Source organism: Strix uralensis, chromosome 5 (genome assembly GCF_047716275.1).
Source record: "Strix uralensis isolate ZFMK-TIS-50842 chromosome 5, bStrUra1, whole genome shotgun sequence".
Taxonomy (NCBI): Eukaryota; Metazoa; Chordata; class Aves; order Strigiformes; family Strigidae; genus Strix; species Strix uralensis.
Genome location: NC_133976.1, coordinates 26,892,845 through 26,910,460, shown reverse-complemented (window position 1 = coordinate 26,910,460; position 17,616 = coordinate 26,892,845). Strand labels below are relative to the sequence as shown.

General features: G+C 38.2%; 1 long non-coding RNA gene across 9 annotated transcripts in view; it reads right to left on the bottom strand.

The window, feature by feature from the left end:
- Positions 1-1,097: 1,097 nt before the first annotated feature.
- LOC141944104 (uncharacterized) overlaps positions 1,098-17,616 on the bottom strand; it is a 38,660-nt gene continuing 22,141 nt past the window's right edge. For 3 of the 9 annotated variants that reach the window (XR_012629154.1, XR_012629151.1, XR_012629152.1), the window contains 5 exons: positions 16,411-16,507; positions 15,399-15,486; positions 10,990-11,087; positions 7,367-8,795; positions 1,098-6,201 (listed from right to left, as the gene is read on the bottom strand). This is a non-coding gene — a long non-coding RNA (uncharacterized LOC141944104). Of the gene's footprint in view, positions 6,288-7,366; positions 8,796-10,989; positions 11,088-15,398; positions 15,487-16,410; positions 16,508-17,616 lie in introns of all 9 variants that reach the window. The other 6 variants (XR_012629158.1, XR_012629155.1, XR_012629156.1 and 3 more) reach the window with 6 other exon arrangements.

Genomic DNA, 17,616 nt, shown 5'->3' with positions numbered 1-17,616 from the left:
GTACTGTGCTATTATAGAACCACAAAGATTATTTTTATTATAGTATTTTAAATCTTCATTCAAACATACTAATTGAAAGCCTTTCACGAACACCGTATTTTTCACTGAAAATTGTTCAGAAAGAATGTGTTGTCTCCTACTCCTTTTGCTATGCATAAAATGCATTTAAAAGAAAGTAATTCCTGAGAATTTAAGCCCATAGAAAAAAAACCTGATTTGAAACTGATCTGAACCTGATCTGAAGAAAAATATATGATTGTTATATTCAATTTTCATGCATGGACATTTCCTTTCCCCATAAATCATGTTGCATTTTCTGTTTTAGATGTAAAAATACTGTATACATGGATATTCCACATTTTTAAAAGCATAATTCCTACTTTACTAATTGTCATGGTTTGACTTCAGCCAGCAACTAAGCACCACCCAGCTACTCGTTCACTCCCCCGTGGTGGGATGGGGAAGAGCAAAAGTGAGAAAACTCGTGGGTTGAGATAGAAGCTGTTTAATAAGTAAAGCAAAAGCTGCACAGCTTTTATTGCTGAGCATGACACCATATGGTATGGAATATCCCTTTGGTCAGTTGGGGTCAGCTGTCCCGGCTGTGTTCCCTCCCAACTTCTTGAGCAACCCCAGCCTCCTCGCTGGTGAGGTGGAGTGAGAAGCAGAAAAGGCCTTGACTCTGTGTAAGCACTGCTCAGCAGTACTGAAAACATCCCTGTGTTATCAACACTGTTTTCATCACAAATCCAAACCATAACCCCATACTAGATACTATGAAGAAAATTAACTCTATCCCAGCCAAAACCAGCACACTAATGTAGTTGTTTGTCCATGGTACAAACATTTTTAGAAAAAATAATATTTTAAAATAGAACTGCTACAACAGGCCTATAATCAGCCAGTCAATAAATACGCGTCTTACATTTCCTTGCTATTGCAGTAAGAAAGAGAAATAAAGGACAAAGCCAACCACAATCAATAGCTAATTTCACTAAGAAGAATAGACAGTAGTCTGGTATCTGTATGTCTATGTGGTGTGCTCACTTTGGATGAATCATCACATAGAAAGTTATATATTGGCTGAACAGAGTAAGTTAGTGAAAAGAGAAGTATGGGAGAATGTAATTTAATTTTGAACTTAGAGTACATGATGAAATGTGTAAATAACACAACTTATTCAGAGAAACTAAAAAATACAGCCAAATAATACAGGGTCTCAAAAAAAGTTTCAAAAATGTTTGTGGTACAAAGACAGTTGCAAGATATGAACAAAAAAAGAAGCTGAGGGCTGCCATTTCTTGCTTTCAGTGGGTTATGATGTAACAAATTTATGTAATTAACTATTTGTACATTCAGTTGAACAACAATGCTAACAGGAGAATTTTCTAAATATAAACATTGTTTTAATATAGTTCTTGGGTTTTGTTATTTAGATTTCATAAAACAGCACATTTATGTTATGGTACTATAACTTCAAACTCTTTATAGTATCCTGCCGATCTTACGAGAGCAATAAATACAGATGTCCTCATTTTATTAAGATAGAAGTACCTTATTTTACTAATGTACATTCTTGAGTTATTTACATTTACAGCATAAAGATAACTGTGTTAAAGATGCATACAGCTAAAGATCAAAAATTCGGCAGCATTCCAAACCTAGTGATTGATTCTCTCACAAAATCAGTTTTACAATGAATATAAATTGGTGAAAACACAAAGAAGTAAGCCAACAGAAGGTCTCAAATGCAGGTGAAATTAAAAATAAATATTAAGGTTTCAAAAAGTCCATTTTCTCATTCTCACTTTGAAATAGATCCATTGGAAATAGAGATAACAATTGCAGTTTTCAATCCAATATCTCTGCTCAGAGGTTTTTTTGATCCTAAATTTTACTCTTTCAAGGCTAAAAACACATTGAAAAGTTGTACTTCAGCTAAAATTAAGCAAGCTGATTTGTTTATTTATCATATGTCTGAGCCACAACATTATCCTCTCTGATGTAGGTAATTACAAAAATTAAGTTAAATTGATTTTCATGCCCAGAGGGCTAACGTTCAGAAAGGCAAATCCACAAACAGAACCCAAGTTCTGGACAAGGTCTAAAAGGAAAGAGTTAATGAAAATATTCCCGGGAAACCAAGACAAAAAGCAAAGAGGCAGTTTTGGCATTCTTGCTAGCCCCATCTCTCTAACACTTATCACATACTGAGCTTGGAGTGAAAGGCATGTAAAGCAGCTCGATGCACTAAAGCTCAGGTCACAGTGCTGAGCACACGTTCAGATATCCTGCAGACACAGGCCACTTATATACCACAGAATTAAATATGCCTGAGAATACTGAAGGCACAGAGATCATTCACAGATGGCAGCATCTACACTAAGAAATTGCCAAGACTGGGTAGCTAAAGGCAAACTGTCCACTGGGTATTCTCCTGAGCTGCTTTGACTGACAGAACATGCCAGGGAGTTGTTGGGGGACATCAATAGTTGAAACAGACCAAGAGTTTTTTAGGGAGTGTGTTGAGAGTTGTCTAGCAAGGACAATAATGTTCCCATGCCCCAAGGGATCCCAAAGCATACTAGAACTGACTAGTATAGATGCATACAGGCAGACTGCCATGGACAGTATTACACAGACACAGAAGCTTGAAGTCTTTAACTGTAAGACCAGTCATGAACTTCTAAAAGTGCTTCTTAGCTCTAATTTAGAGCAGGCTGTCACTACACAAAATATTTAATGACAGTGAAGCTTAAAATTTTTTACTCTGAGGGTGACTGAGCACTGGAACTGCTTGTGCAGAGAGACTGTGGAGTCTCCATCCTTTGAGATGTTCAAAATCCATTTGGACACAGTCCTGGAAAACTGGCTCTAGGTGGCTCTGCTTAAGCAGATGGATGGACCAGGTGACCTCTAGATGCCTCTCTCAGCCTCAGCCATTCTGTGATTCTGTAAAATGTTCTCACTTCCATGTCATAGCAGTCTACCCTTCCTGTTGTGTCAGCTCAACTGCTTGTGAGCTTTTGCTCTGAACTCACCATAAAACACCCAGATTTCAAACAAAAGAACAGGTTTTATTTCACTTGTATTGCAGGGTTGCTTGTAATCCAGATCAATACACACTAGTGTGAACTAGATCATGGGAATGACTGGAGTTCAAACAGTCCTGCAATACAAATGAGCAACAAGCCATAGGGCAGGACTGGGATTGAATGGCAAGGAATGGCAAGGCAGAAATGCTGTAAACTTCAGTTATTGCCAAAGCTTCTGCATCATGAAACTTGGCCCTTATGAGCTTTTGAGTCCATCTCATGCAACAGAAGATATTAACTTAAAATGCTTCCTTCTTTTTACCCTCATCTGGTCCAGTTTCTTTGAAACAGACTAGGAGCACTTGCACAACCATGTACAGCTGATGATAAGCACTTCGAGAAGCAGTGTTGTCTGAGTAATTTTCAACTGCCTCATTTGAAGCAGAGTACCTCACTGTAACAATGAGGATATCTGAAACATATGCTGGCACATTAAAAGTGAATGTAAATTAATTTCATGAAAACTCATGTTTGAACAGGGAGACAGATACTGTTGGCCAGTAGGAAATGCTGAACAATACTTGTCTTTCAGGTTTGGAATCAGAGTCCAGAATTTGGTCTCCTCTATATACACTGAGCAAGATTCAGTGTTTTAAAAGGCCAGGAAAACTGTCTATTTTTGTGTAGACACTCAAAACACACAGGAAAAGTACAATGTTCTAGGTCTTCCATAGATGAAGGAAATTTAATCTGTTACTTTTCATCTTCCAGGAGTGTCTGACTATAACCAGGCTATCATCTCTAAGGATATCCTGTATAACCTCTACACTGGGACCTCTGGTCACGAGTCATGGGGTCCTATGCCAAGGAGCAGAGTGAGATGTAGTCTGATGGGGTACTTGGAAGGAAAGGGGAAGATGGAGTTAACATTCCTCTCAGGACGGAATTCAGGTTTCTGCTTGGTTATTTCAGCTTGTTGCTTGGTTATATCAAAATGAGGTTTCTTCCTTGTAACAGAACAGTTGTTGGTTGTTTTTATTAGACATATAGTGCCATGCATTTTATGCTGTTACAATTGAAAATATTTTTATTGTAGGCATCCATCTTTTTTTTTTTTTTTTTTTTTTCTGGATACAGCATTCCCTCTATTGACAATGTCTTCTCAATATCATTGTTATTAGTAAATTTTGTACTTCTACTTATTTTTCCAAGGTTGCAAATGGAAATAGTAACTGACATTGTTCACAAGACTAATACTAGAAACTTCCACTGGCAGTATCCCTCTAGCTTGCTCTGTCTGTGTCTACTCTTTAGCCAGTACCTGATCACTTTACCATTCCTCCATTACTATTTATTGCTAAACTAATAGTTTTCCAAGTGATATCATTTCAAATGGTTTACTGATGTGTAAGCATATAAATTTCAGTAGAATTGCTATCTAATAGACTTGCTATATGGTAAGTATAGTATGTAAACTTACTTTATTTCCTTTATCTCGAAAATGATCTAGTTTAATATTAAAAGATATGAGCTTTATCTCACACCATTTCCTTTTGGCAAACCCCATTTGCATTTATAATTTGGAGTTTTGTGTATAGGTCAAATCAGTAGTTAATCTTACTATCTGTGCAAAGGAAAGATGTGATGGCATTAGAGTTGGCTAGACAGCAACTCAGTTCGAGCTAGAGAATTGGAACAGGAAAAACAGGCATAGAAAACAAAGGGAAGAAAGAGACTAATGGCTTTATTTTTTCAGTAATTCTATACTTGATAAATAACCTTTCTTACTGAGTAGATAATTGTAATCTTATAAGCATCTCGTGCTTCACATGCTGTTTGAAGGCAAAAAATGAAGAAAAATTAACAAGAAGACAAATGCTTCTTTCATAAGAATATATGTAAAAGAAAATATAACCATATAAGCTCATGAATTACTAAATTTATTCATAATTTTATGCTAGCTCAAAATAAAACTTTAAAATGGAATTTGGGTGAAAAATATATGGGCAAAGGAATAGCTTTGCAATTCCATTTGTGTAAGAAAACACTCATGAATGATATTTATGATTTTTTCAAGTGGAAATGGTTGCCTGCAGGAATTGAAATAGTGCTATTGAAGTCAATAGATAATTTTTCTACATGGTGAACAGATAAATATGTCAATGATGGTCAAAGACAGATCCTATAAGAAAAAATATTACTGGCACAAATCTCTGTTAACATTTTTCCATTGTTCTAATTTCTAATTTGATAATACCCATTTGCTTGTTTGGTTTATTTCTTTGCCTTTTTTCATCTTCACTAAGTAATCTTTGCTCATGATTCAGTTTTATGAAGTAACCTTTAATTGACAGTCATTTTCAATGGACTGAGAATGTACTTGCAGATTCATTGAATTACATTAGATTCACTCAACAGTTCAAGTGGTTTTGACAAACTAAATTAGACACCATAAGTGTGTGGATTTTTATCCTTTTTGTCGTAACTGCTTTTCCATGTCATTTCACAAAATATCTCTAACATTATGTATATATTTGCTAATTTAAAAAGTTATGAGATGATAAATAAAATCCTTATCTGTATAAAGGCAGCTTTGGACACGTGACAATGAGCAGGTTCTCAGAACCTCAAACTAAATCCTCAATCATACGTATATCAACTGACAAATCAAGTGCTATTTGTGGCTTTTAGAATACGAGACAAGGAACTGCAACATGAATAGGACATACTCTGGGACCTGCTTTTGCATCTTTAGATGAGATTCAAAAGAGAATATCTAATTAAGGTGCAGACTATGACACCTTTAAATTCTTCCCTGTTTTTCTGTAGGGTACATTCAAGAACATATTTGTTTATTTTTGGGCTTGAGTCATAAGAGTGCATACAAAAGTTGATTGCTGGGGCGGGGCGGGGGGGTGTGTGGTGTATGAACCCACAGAAGTCACTCAGAGTAAGACTACATAGTACCAATCTTCTTTGTTTCTCTCTCACTGCACAAGTCTGAACCAGGTTGTACTCCCTCCACACTTTTGTGACAGTATTCCTTACAGTCACACAACCCCGACTCCATACTCCTTCTTCTCATCCAATCCTCATGAATGACGAAGTTGGTCAACAGCTGTTACTTCTTCCCTTCTCCCTTCTTCATCATGCTCACATGCAGAATCTGACAAAATGAAGAATTGGCACAAAACGTAGAGGACATCTTCATATTTATGATTTTCATCCATACATGTGCAACAGACTTCATAACTGAACCCAAGTAAAAAGTATTAAAATTAGTATTTTTAGGAATGTGAACTGCATTTAAATTAGTATTTATTTGGATACTGAACAGCAAAACTTTCTTTTCTCAGAGATTCAAACTGAAAGCTCTTTCACAACTGGAAAGCCATGCGGGAAGCCATCCCAAACTGTGAGAGCTAACTTCACATTCCCTCCTGGTGGCAAGTCATATTTTGAGCCCCAACATATATGTAAAAAGCACACTTAGATACAAAGACTATCAATCACAGATGGCTAGATCCCGTATAAAGTCTTCCTGGAAAAGCTGTATCTTGTAAAAACTAATTAACTTTGAAGTTAGTCCCACTTTGTGGAAAATCTTGACTAGATTACCTTCAGAGATTCCTTCCATCTTAAATTATTATATTATTCTATGAATCATATACTGCCATTGAATTCAGTAGGTACTGGGTTGGACTGCTGTTTCTTGAAAAAGATGACATTTATTTAAAATTTTGTGTGTTAGATCCATTCAAAAATATTCTGGGAAAAATAATTTCTGAAAAATCTCATTTAGATCCATTCAAAAATATTCTGGGAAAAATAATTTCTGAAAAATCTCATCATGAGTTTGGTTTTATTTTTTAATTCAGAAGCAGGAAACAAACCTAGAAAAATAATTGTTTGTGAAAAATGTATTTGTTAAAAACTGAAAAAAAAAATCAAAACGCTTTGATATATACCATTCACCAAAATCTTTAAAACAATACAGACATTTTAATCTTTCCTTTTCCACTTTTCATAAAAAAATCAGACAACAACATTGACAATTTTTTTCTTAAAATAAATTTTTGATTAAAAGTCAGTTTTCCTTAAACTTATTTTTCAGTTACATAATTACTCTTGGTTAAAATAGTCAACTAGATAGTGTGGTTGTTTTTAGAAGGTACAATATTGGATATTAATCAGTTTTGTCATTTCACAGGAGAGCAATTTTCCTGTAGATACAACATTCTATACCAGCATAGCTGGTTATCTTCTGAAGTTAATAAAAATGCAAAGACTGTTAATGATCCAGATTTAAATAAGATAATATGATTACATACCATCAGGGTTATATAGCATGCTGTTCTCGTGTGCTGGTGACAGAACAAGTTATCTTCCTTCCTGATTTCAATATATTTCATTCTGAGAAAACAGTTTTGTACAATAAATATCACAACTTCCTGTCTTAGTTAATATTATATTATACGTTATTAGACTAATTACAAAAATGTAATAACTTAGACAAACTTTCTAGGGAACAGATTCTCATTATTGGCTCAGGGAAACCAATTCAAGTTGAACAACTGACAGTTGTAAGCTGCTGACAGAGATCTTCTAATTTAATCAAGAATCAAACTCTAATCAAACTATTTTTTAAGGTACAACTGTTGGCTCCTTCCTAGTTATTATATCTAAGTTTACAGTGACAGGAAAGCATGTCTCAAAAGCTGGAGTAGTCTATTATTCCTTGTGACTTCCTTCAAGAAACAGTTCCAGACAGGATCGCTTGTTATAATAAAATACTAGAAATAAAGGTAAAGAATGAAGCTTTCATGACAGAAGTTGATAGATTTGGTTTGCTGAATGCTGCAGATATGTGGACTTCAAAAGAGAACTAATAAGAGAAAGAATATTAAAGGATCCTGCTTCTGGGAAGAGACACTGTCACTCAGATTCAAGCACAGGCAATGTTACTTACCATTCCCAAAGCAGAAGTCCTGTATCAGGTGGCTTTGATACATGGAAGATGAGCCAAAAAGAACCGAAATAGTAACAGGAGCATTCTCATAATACAAAAATAGCGCACAAGTAGGGACAGGGAGAACAATATCTCTTCACAAGAGAGAACAGCAGAGCTGTAGAGGAAGGAGCACGATAACAAGCAACAGCTGGAAACTATGAACAGCAGAGAGGAGGATTGATGGAAGTATCATAAAATAGTTACTTTCCTAACAACATAGAGGCTGCCCAGAGAATCTAGAGATAACATTACTGTCATCAGTGTACATCACATGATGATTTCACATTCCAAGGGACAAAATATGCAGAAAGAAACATACAGTAGTATTCAATGTTGAACAGAACAGGCTATATCTTACATTTAAAAGTAACATGGGGCAACTGCTGCAGTATTACCAGAAAAATAGAGTAGGAGAAAAACCCTCAAAAACTAATTCAGGACAATCTTTATTCAAAGCAAGACAGCTGTGAAGATCAGGTAAAATACTACATGGGCTTAGAGAAACCATGTTAGACATTTTGTTTAACTCCAAATGTAAGTAGATTTTTTTTTCAGATAATTTTATTAAGAAACAAGGATTGATGGTATATCCTTAGGTTCCAGCCATTCTGAAGAAGCCTGGTTCACCTCCATGATAAAAGATGACTTGGCAGAGGCTGTTTAAACAATCCACATGAGGAGGAGAGCTGCTTAGGCTAAGTACAAAAAAGACTTAATCAGCAACTCCAGGTGCGCTCTGATATCTGCATCTGGGAAATGAAAAAAATCAAAGAGGCTGATAATATGGAATTAGATATCACTTAGTGGAGTGGGAGCAGATTTAGCAAGAGTGCTAAGAAAGCAACACTCTTCACCCTCTCCTGTCCAAGTCACACCTCATGGGACAAGGGCTGACATGGAGCTGCACAGCTCCTGCATACACATGCAGGCTGCTTTATGGCAATGGCAAAATGCCTTCTATTTTATATTTACAGAACAATACTTACTCATGGGCAAAGACATATGCTTTCCACAGCTAATTAAACAGTAATTCTTGTATCAGACATCATAGTATTCTCAAGACAAGAAGTGTCAGCAGGCCTTGGAAAGCTCCCTTTTGTAACAATCCAAACCAAGTTTGGAAGATACTGCTCCAATAAAGAAATATTGTTAAAGGTTAAATAGGTCTCATCATTACATTATTGACTTTTTTTCTAATGCAGTCTGAGGTGCAGAGACTGTAATGGATTATTGGATGCAACTTCTTAATTTTTCCAAAAGACTGCAATTACCATATGAGTAGGGAAGGAGCAGGTAACCTAGGAAGTATGTATGTAATCAAAGATTTAGCAAGAGCCAAGCAAAAGTACAATAACATCTGTCTTATTTTAGTGTTAATACATTTGTGACATCCAAAAATCCATTAAAATAGACATTTATTTGGGAAAGTGTTACTTATATAACACCTGCATAATAAAAACCTGAAGTAATATCCCAATGATTGTAACATAGGGATGCTGAGGAATTCACAAGAGAATAAATGGGAGAATTGGTAGCCCTGCCTGACAGTGTTAAATGCACTCTCTACCTACATTAGCAACAGATACATCTCTTCACAGTTTTAGAGCAATGCTTACACACAACAACCATCAGTAAGCTAAGAACCTCTCTCCTTTTCATTCATGGTGTTTCACAGGCAATCACTATACTCTTACTGCATTGATAAGGACTCACAGCCACTCAGGACTCACATCCTAGCAATGACAAAATGCTAAAACTACATCTAAGCCAGCCATTTCTCAGAGGTCCTCTGTGACATTGAATTCTTCTCCCTTTATCCAATAACTGAGTAATCCAATAGCTCCTTTTCACCTGAGATGCATTCAAATCCCTCATTGGTCACATAAATCTGAGCTGATATTTCTACCCACCCAAAAGAAAACAGTATGGATATATGCCTTCCTTGCCCTGTGGAAAATATTTCTCCTTGAATGAATTCTTAAAACATAGTCAGACAAGAGATTGACTCTAGGTTTTAGAGCTTAGACAGGAGAAAGAAGTATTTCTGTCTCTGATAAAAGGTTTGTTGTACAAGTGAAATAGATTTAAGAAATCTGAGAGGTGGACCCAAAGAGACTCTCATGGTTAAATCATTCTCCTGAAAAAGACGCATTCAGATGCTCTCAAGGTGAGGGGAAGGGTGAAAAAGAACTGGACTTATATCATCTGCATCCATAGTGAGTGCTCTCACCAGTCTTTTTGGCTATGGTGTATACAGAACATAGTCCGCTCAGCATGCAGCAAATAATTACCGGGTCAGACTGTGCAGAAAAGCTAAAAGAGGTCCCTAGATTATGACTCCTGGTGGGTACCAGTATAAGAGAAACATCAATCTACTCTCTACTATCAAGAATTGATTTGTTTTGGAAATTTTACTGCAGAAATAGACTTTCAGCACCTCAGGAAACATGGTAACATTAACTTATAGGGTGGTTATGTGCTCAAGATCTAAATTTGAGACTAGTCTGACAGAGAAGTTAGAAGACCCCCAATTATTTGTAGATGTAGCTCTTGGCATACTGAACTGGATTTTTCTACATATGTAAATACATAAATAAATAAAAAAATAAAAGTCCACAAGCCGTCAGGTGTCACCATTTCACTAATAAGTAGGTGACCTTCTTCTACAGATGTAAATGGCCGAAATGCAACAGCAGCAATTTTCTTTCAAAAACTGTGCACCACCCCAGTCAGAGTAACAGACACTGTATGAAAAGCTTCAATTAAATAGTTGCTAATGGAAGCTGAAAGAACAGTGGGATTCAAGCTCCATACTGAATGAAAGCAACGATTTCAGTATTAGCCAACTATTAATGAAACTACCAGCAGCTGAGATGTATTCAGCTAAAGGAAAACAATAACAAAATAACACAAGCAAACATGCAAAACCAAAAATACACTCACCTTTGCTGTAAAGGTTTGCATCAAAGGGAGTAAATTTCTGACAGACCTGCTGCCACATGGGTTGGATTGCAGTTACCTATATGCAGTTGATTGCATGCCTATGGAAAGACAGTGCATTTTATTACAGCACCATGTCCTAAAATAAATTCTTTCAGAAAAATAGAATCTAGCAACTTGTTTAGTAGTCTACTCTGAGCAGGTAAATTCAGGCTCTTGTAGAGAACTGTGATGTATTTAACATGAAGAACAACTACTGTACAGCATAACCTGACAATGTCTGTTTGTTTGTTTGTTTTCTGGATTGAAATAGATACATTTGTTGTGGCTGATAATTTCTCTTGATACATAATTTCCAGTGTTTACAGAAACTGCAGATATTCAGGCCATATAAAAATGGAAATTTATATTTGTAACACATATTATTTTTCCTGATTTAATTTCTCCTGCTGGTTTTCAGTGTACAGATAAGGGTCACCATTTTTGCACAGAACTTTGACTATAACTATCGTGTTAACTGAAGGGCTGCATTAATAACATAATAGTGGGGATACACAGTGAGAAACAAAGACCTTAAGAAGACTTATAAACTCAGTTTGTGTAGTTCCTGTAAGATCTTGTTCCTGTAAGATCAAGTGCCCTGCTGGATCTCCTCTTTGTGAACAGAGAAGGACTGGTGGATGATGTGGCGGTTGGAGGCTGACTAGGGCACAGCGATCATGAAATAACAGAGTTCTTTATTCATAGAGAGGCCAGGAGAGGGGGCAGCAGAACTGACATCCTGGACTTCCAAAGGGCTGACTTTGTCTTGTTTAGGCATCTGCTTGACAGGATCCCTTGGGAGATGGTCTTGAAGGGTATAGGGGTCCAGGAAGGCTGGACACTCTTTAATAAGAAAGTCTTAATGGCTCAGGAGAAGGCGGTCCCCAGGTGCTGTAAGAGAAGCTGGTGACAGAGAAAACCACCCTTGCTAAGCAGGGAGCTTTGGCTGCAACTCAGGGAGAAAAGCAGAGTTTACAGCTTTTGGAAGAAGGGGCTAGCCACTCACAATGATTACAAAGATGCTGTGAGGCTATGCAGGGCGGAAATCAGGAGGTCTAAAGCCCAGCTAGAAATTAATCTGGCTTCAGCAATCAAGGACAACAAGAAATGTTTCTATAAGTATGTCAGCAGCAAAAGAAAGACCAGGGAGAGCCTCCATCCCCTGCTAGACTCAGGAGGAAACATGGTAACAAGTGATGAGGAAAAGGCTGAGGTGCTCAATGCCTTCTTTGCCTCAGTCTTTAATAACAAGACTAGTTGTATTGAGGGAATCCAGCCTCCTCAGCCAGAAGACAGATAAGGGAGAATGACCCCCCCCCCCCGCATTCCAGGAGGAGGTAGTCAGTGACCTACTGCATCACATAGACATACACAGTCTATGGGACCGGATGGGATACACCCGAGGGTGCTGAAGGAGCTGGCTGGGGTGCTCGCCAAGCCGCTTTCCATCGTTTACCAGCAGTCCTGGATGACCGGGGAGGTCCTGACAGATTGGAAATTGGCCAGTGTGATGCCCATATATAAGAAGGGTCAGAAGGATGATCCGGGAAATTACAGGCCTGTCAGCTTGACTTCGGTGCCCGGGAAGCTGATGGAGCAGCTCATCCTGAGTACCATCATAAAATACATGTGGGACAACCAGATGATCAGGCCCAGTCAGCATGGGTTTATGAAAGGCAGGTCCTGCTTGACAAACCTGATCTCCTTCTATGACAGGGCGACCTGCTTATTGGATGAGGGAAAGGCTGTGGATGTTGTTTACCTTGACTTTAGTAAGGCCTTTGACAGCGTTTCCCACAGCATTCTCCTGGCAAAACTGGCTGCTCGTGGCTTGGATGGGCACACGCTTCACTGGGTAAAAAACTGTCTGGATGGCCGGGCCCAAAGAGTTGTGGTGAATGGAGTTAAATCCGGTTGGCGGCCAGTCACGAGTGGTGTTCCCCAGGGCTCGGTTTTGGGGCCACTCCTGTTTAACATCTTTATTGACGATCTAGACGAAGGGATAGAGTGCACCCTCAGTAAGTTTGCAGATGACACCAAGTTGGGTGGGAGTGTTGATCTGCTCGAGGGCAGGGAGGCTCTGCAGAGAGATCTGGACAGGCTGGAGCGATGGGCTAAGGCCAACTGTAGGAGTTTCAATAAGGCCAAATGCCGGGTGCTGCACTTGGGCCACAACAACCCCCAGCAGCGCTACAGGCTTGGGGAGGAGTGGCTGGAGAGCTGCCAGTCAGAGAGGGACCTGGGGGTGTTGATTGACAGCCGGCTGAACATGAGCCAGCAATGTGCCCAGGTGGCCAAGAAGACCAATGGCATCCTGGCTTGCATCAGAAATAGCGTGGCCATCAGAGACAGGGAAGTGATCTTACCCCTGTACTCGGCACTGGTGAGGCCACACCTCAATTACTGTGTTCAGTTTTGGGCCCCTCACTACAAAAAGGACATTGAATTACTCGAGCGTGTCCAGAGAAGGGCAACGAAGCTGGTGAAGGGTCTGGAGGACAGGTCTTACGAGGAGCGGCTGAGGGAACTGGGGTTGTTTAGTCTGGAGAAGATGAGGCTGAGGGGAGACCTCATCACCCTCTACAACTACCTGAAAGGAGGTTGCAGAGAGATGGGGATGAGTCTCTTTAATCAAGTAATAAGCAATAGGACAAGAGGTAATGGACTCAAGTTGCACCAGGGAAGGTTTAGACTGGATATTAGGAAGCATTTCTTTACAGAACGGGTTGTTAGGCGTTGGAATGGGCTGCCCAGGGCAGTGGTGGAGTCCGTATCCCTGGAGGTGTTTAAGAGTCGGGTCGACATAGCTCTGAGGGATATGGTGTAGTTGAGAACTGTCAGTGTTACATTAATGGTTGAACTAGATGCTCTTCAAGGTCTTTTCCAGCCTAGATGATTCTGTGATTCTGTGATCTTCTCGATGTTCCAGAAGAAAACTTTTATCAGAAGACAATACAGAACTTATTTATCAGAGTCATCAATTTAATATAACTTTAAGTAGCTCAACCTTCAAAGAAGTTCAGTGCAAGAGACACCAAATTTCTGGAACGATTCTGAAATCAGCAGGACCCAGTTTACACAAGTATCAATTTTAAGGCTAAAAAATCACTTCTCCAATTAAACTGAATTGTTACACTACAATGAAAGGCACCAGATCTAAAATCAACTTCTAAACAGGTCACAGACAAAAGCTCTTGTATGCAGTCACTCATACTACTGAATTCTTAGCATGGTCCCTAAAACAGCTTTGACCTGTGCCAACCAGGACAATCCTACACAGTGTCTAGGCAGCATTCATGGAACAGTCTGGGCAATGGACTGTTCCCAGCAGGTTGGATGCATGAAGCTTCTGAGCGAAGGGAGGAAATTATGTGCAACTTCCCACCACAGATTGGTTCTTGGCTCATTTTAGTTGCATACAAATGCAGCTGCTACTAGTAAATAGTGTTGGAAAAATCACTACTTTTATCAGGAAACATTCTTCCAAACTTAAACATGCACAGGAAGACCATCAGTTCTCCACAGAAAGCCTTGTGTCAGACCCTCATTTAGCACAAATGAGGAGAGTTCTACTGAATTTGAATTAAGTCAGTAGTACTATGCTGATTTGCATGTGCTAGGGATATGGCCCTCTGCTTCATAGTACAAAATCATCTTCACTTAAGGTCTCGGTTTAAACAGTTCTGAGAGATTTCATTTGTCTGGAAAAATCTCTTCTGAACTGTGGTGGGTTTGTTGGTCTTTGTCCCTAGATAAAAAGGGATTACAGCTTTAAAGGCAGAGAGAAGTGGAGCTAAGTTAAAACTATAAAGCACTTCATCTATTTGTTCCTACAGAGGATCACTAAATGCAGTAAATCAGATGCTATTAAAATCTTGGGGGAACTGGTTCAGAGAATTTCACTGACAGAAGCATGATGCCTGTTTCTTTCACAGAATAATATAAGAAACAAAGGAAATGATGCAGGCCAGAGCTTTGAATGGAAGAACACAATTTCAGTTTGGTAATAAATGCAAAATATTTAAGAGTAATTACTTTCCTCTATAATTTTAGAAATCTGTGATTTAAAATAGTTTTTACCTCTTTTTGGCAGCTAATGACAGGAGAGGTAGAGCAATGAGCCCTTTCATGGCGTTTCAGATCCAATGTCCAGTCATCAGCTGCCAGGAAATTCATGACTTCAAAATTATTTTATTGTTTCATTAATCTTAAATCTTTCTGACATCCTAAATATATTAGAAAACTGGTGCATCTGAGCCCTCTATATATTGACTATTGCTTCTGTATATCTATTACATAGTCCATGGCTGCTCTATAGTTTCTCCTTTTTTCATTGTCTCTTATTTTTCCTTTTTCAAAATGAGACTTACCTCATCTGTAAATTTTCAATTGCAGTCTGTTGCTTTCTATCCAAACCTACATTATTCCAAATGCAGATTGATCCTCTGTGAAAGAAGACTTTGGAAAGAAAATTAAATTTCAAAGCTGACCCTCAGGAAAAGGGAATCTGGGCTAAGAAGAGGAAGTGTTTTCTCATGTGCTGATAACACACAAATTCCCTGTGCATCTCTGTACACATAAATGGAATAGCAGAATGCATGAGTGTTGAAAAGAACATGAGTGAAATTTACTAGTTTTGCACTGAAAAGTATCTCAAGTGATAAATTCACCTGGGCTTCAAGTGGGATCTGCTTAAGACAAGGTGGGACTGCAATAGCAGGGCTATCATGACTTGATAAATCTTTCTGTTGGAGCATCACAATTCAGGTAATTCTCATTTGGACAGCATGACTAGGGACTGACTTTAGAAGTTTATGGTTACAGTGCTCAGGAAAAAGGAGGATTCAAAAGTCCATCTAATTGAATAGCTAGAATTTGCAATTAACAACTGCAGCACCCCCAGGTGGAAGGAAGGAAGGATAAAGCTGGCAAATCTCTAAAAAATTGCCTTACAAGTTGCTGCAAGATCATAATTTTATTTTATTGCTTCATTTAAAAAAAAATGCAACTATACTTTGGGCGTAGGAAAATTGATTCTCACTCAGATCTCTTTGGGAGAGAGATTGCTGACATTTACTGGCATTCCCTAAACACAGATAACAGAGCTACATCTCCTAGGAAGTGCTCCATTTGCAATACCTTCTACAGATCTGCTTCACAACATGCAGGGCTAGTATTTTCCCCATTTCATCAAGCATTCATCTACACACTTTCTAGACTGGTTAGTCAGATCCTGTTTGAACTTGCTTTTGCTAACTGTATTAGGAAAATACACCCTAACACTATCCATAACCAGTGAGTCCCCCTCCATTGTTAGTCAAAGAACTTATCTCAACTATATTAAAGCACTACCAAAAAAAAATCCTGCAGTCACATACTTACCAACAGGAATATATTCAAAGTGGAGAATAAGAGCCAATTCTTGTCTCAGTTATTGATCTCAGTTTGATTCCTCTAAGGTCAGTTTATCCTGGAATATCTGGGAAGAGAATTGGTCCTCAAACTAGTTTTTAACAAATAAGAAAACTGGCATAAAAAACTTAGCAAACAAGTCTTCTCTTCTGAATTATGCAAATACACTCTTTAGGTTATTTCAGAACCTTAATCTAAACCTTCAAGTAGTATTTAACCCACAGCTAGTGAAGAGGCCTTTGGTAACCTCCAGATCATGCCACATATTTCCAGTGAACCACTTTGGAAGCTTAATTCCCAGAAAGGAAAGCATTGACTACCTGGGAACTAATTGAGGCAACTAAACCCATTTAGGCCCTTCACTTATAAAGGTTATTAAACTAACAAAGAAGAGAAACAAAGAGGATTTTGTTGGCCAAAAAGTAAGTCACAGAGCAGAGCTCTGGGTAAACATAGCAGCAACTTGCAATACCTTAGAGTTTTTATTTTGGGGGAGAATTTCTTTTTGTCACACTAGAAGGAAGAAAAAAGGCTAGAGACATTAACATGTTTAGTGTCAAGCTGGATAAATCCAAAATCCTTGCAATAAATCCCTAACTGCAAAATGAGTTCAAGCCTGAGCCTTGAGTGAATTTTCTTCTTGTTCTGCTTCTGGCTTTCTTAAAATGACAAAAAAAAGCTGTGAAATCCAGATAAAGAGAAATAGGATAATAGCAGAATGAATACACAAAAAGCTTAAAAAAGGATCTTAAAAAAGTATAGTGTTACTTGGCTAAGCAGTGGCATTTTTCCTGACAATTTAATAATGTATTTACCAAGACCAAGTTCAAACCTGCTTTGCACCCTAGGTAATAGAGAGCATTTAGGTTGTATGACTTTCCAAATAGGCTATGGGATGACCATATAAGCCAGTAGAAAGGACATAAGGGGATCAGCATGAAGGCTAAAATTGGGTATATACTGACTTTTAGTAGCATACTTATCTATGGCATCTTATTTAAATTGGTTGTTCTCCATACTGATTCACTGAGGAAGTTTTAGTCAATGGGAAATATCTGTTTCTCTGTCATTTTCCATCTCCTGGTCTCCAGAAGAACAGTGTCTGATCAGACTTGCACAGACTGCACTGAGGGAACAGGCTCGCTCCTCAGCACGTGATGTAGCTGGTACCTCCAT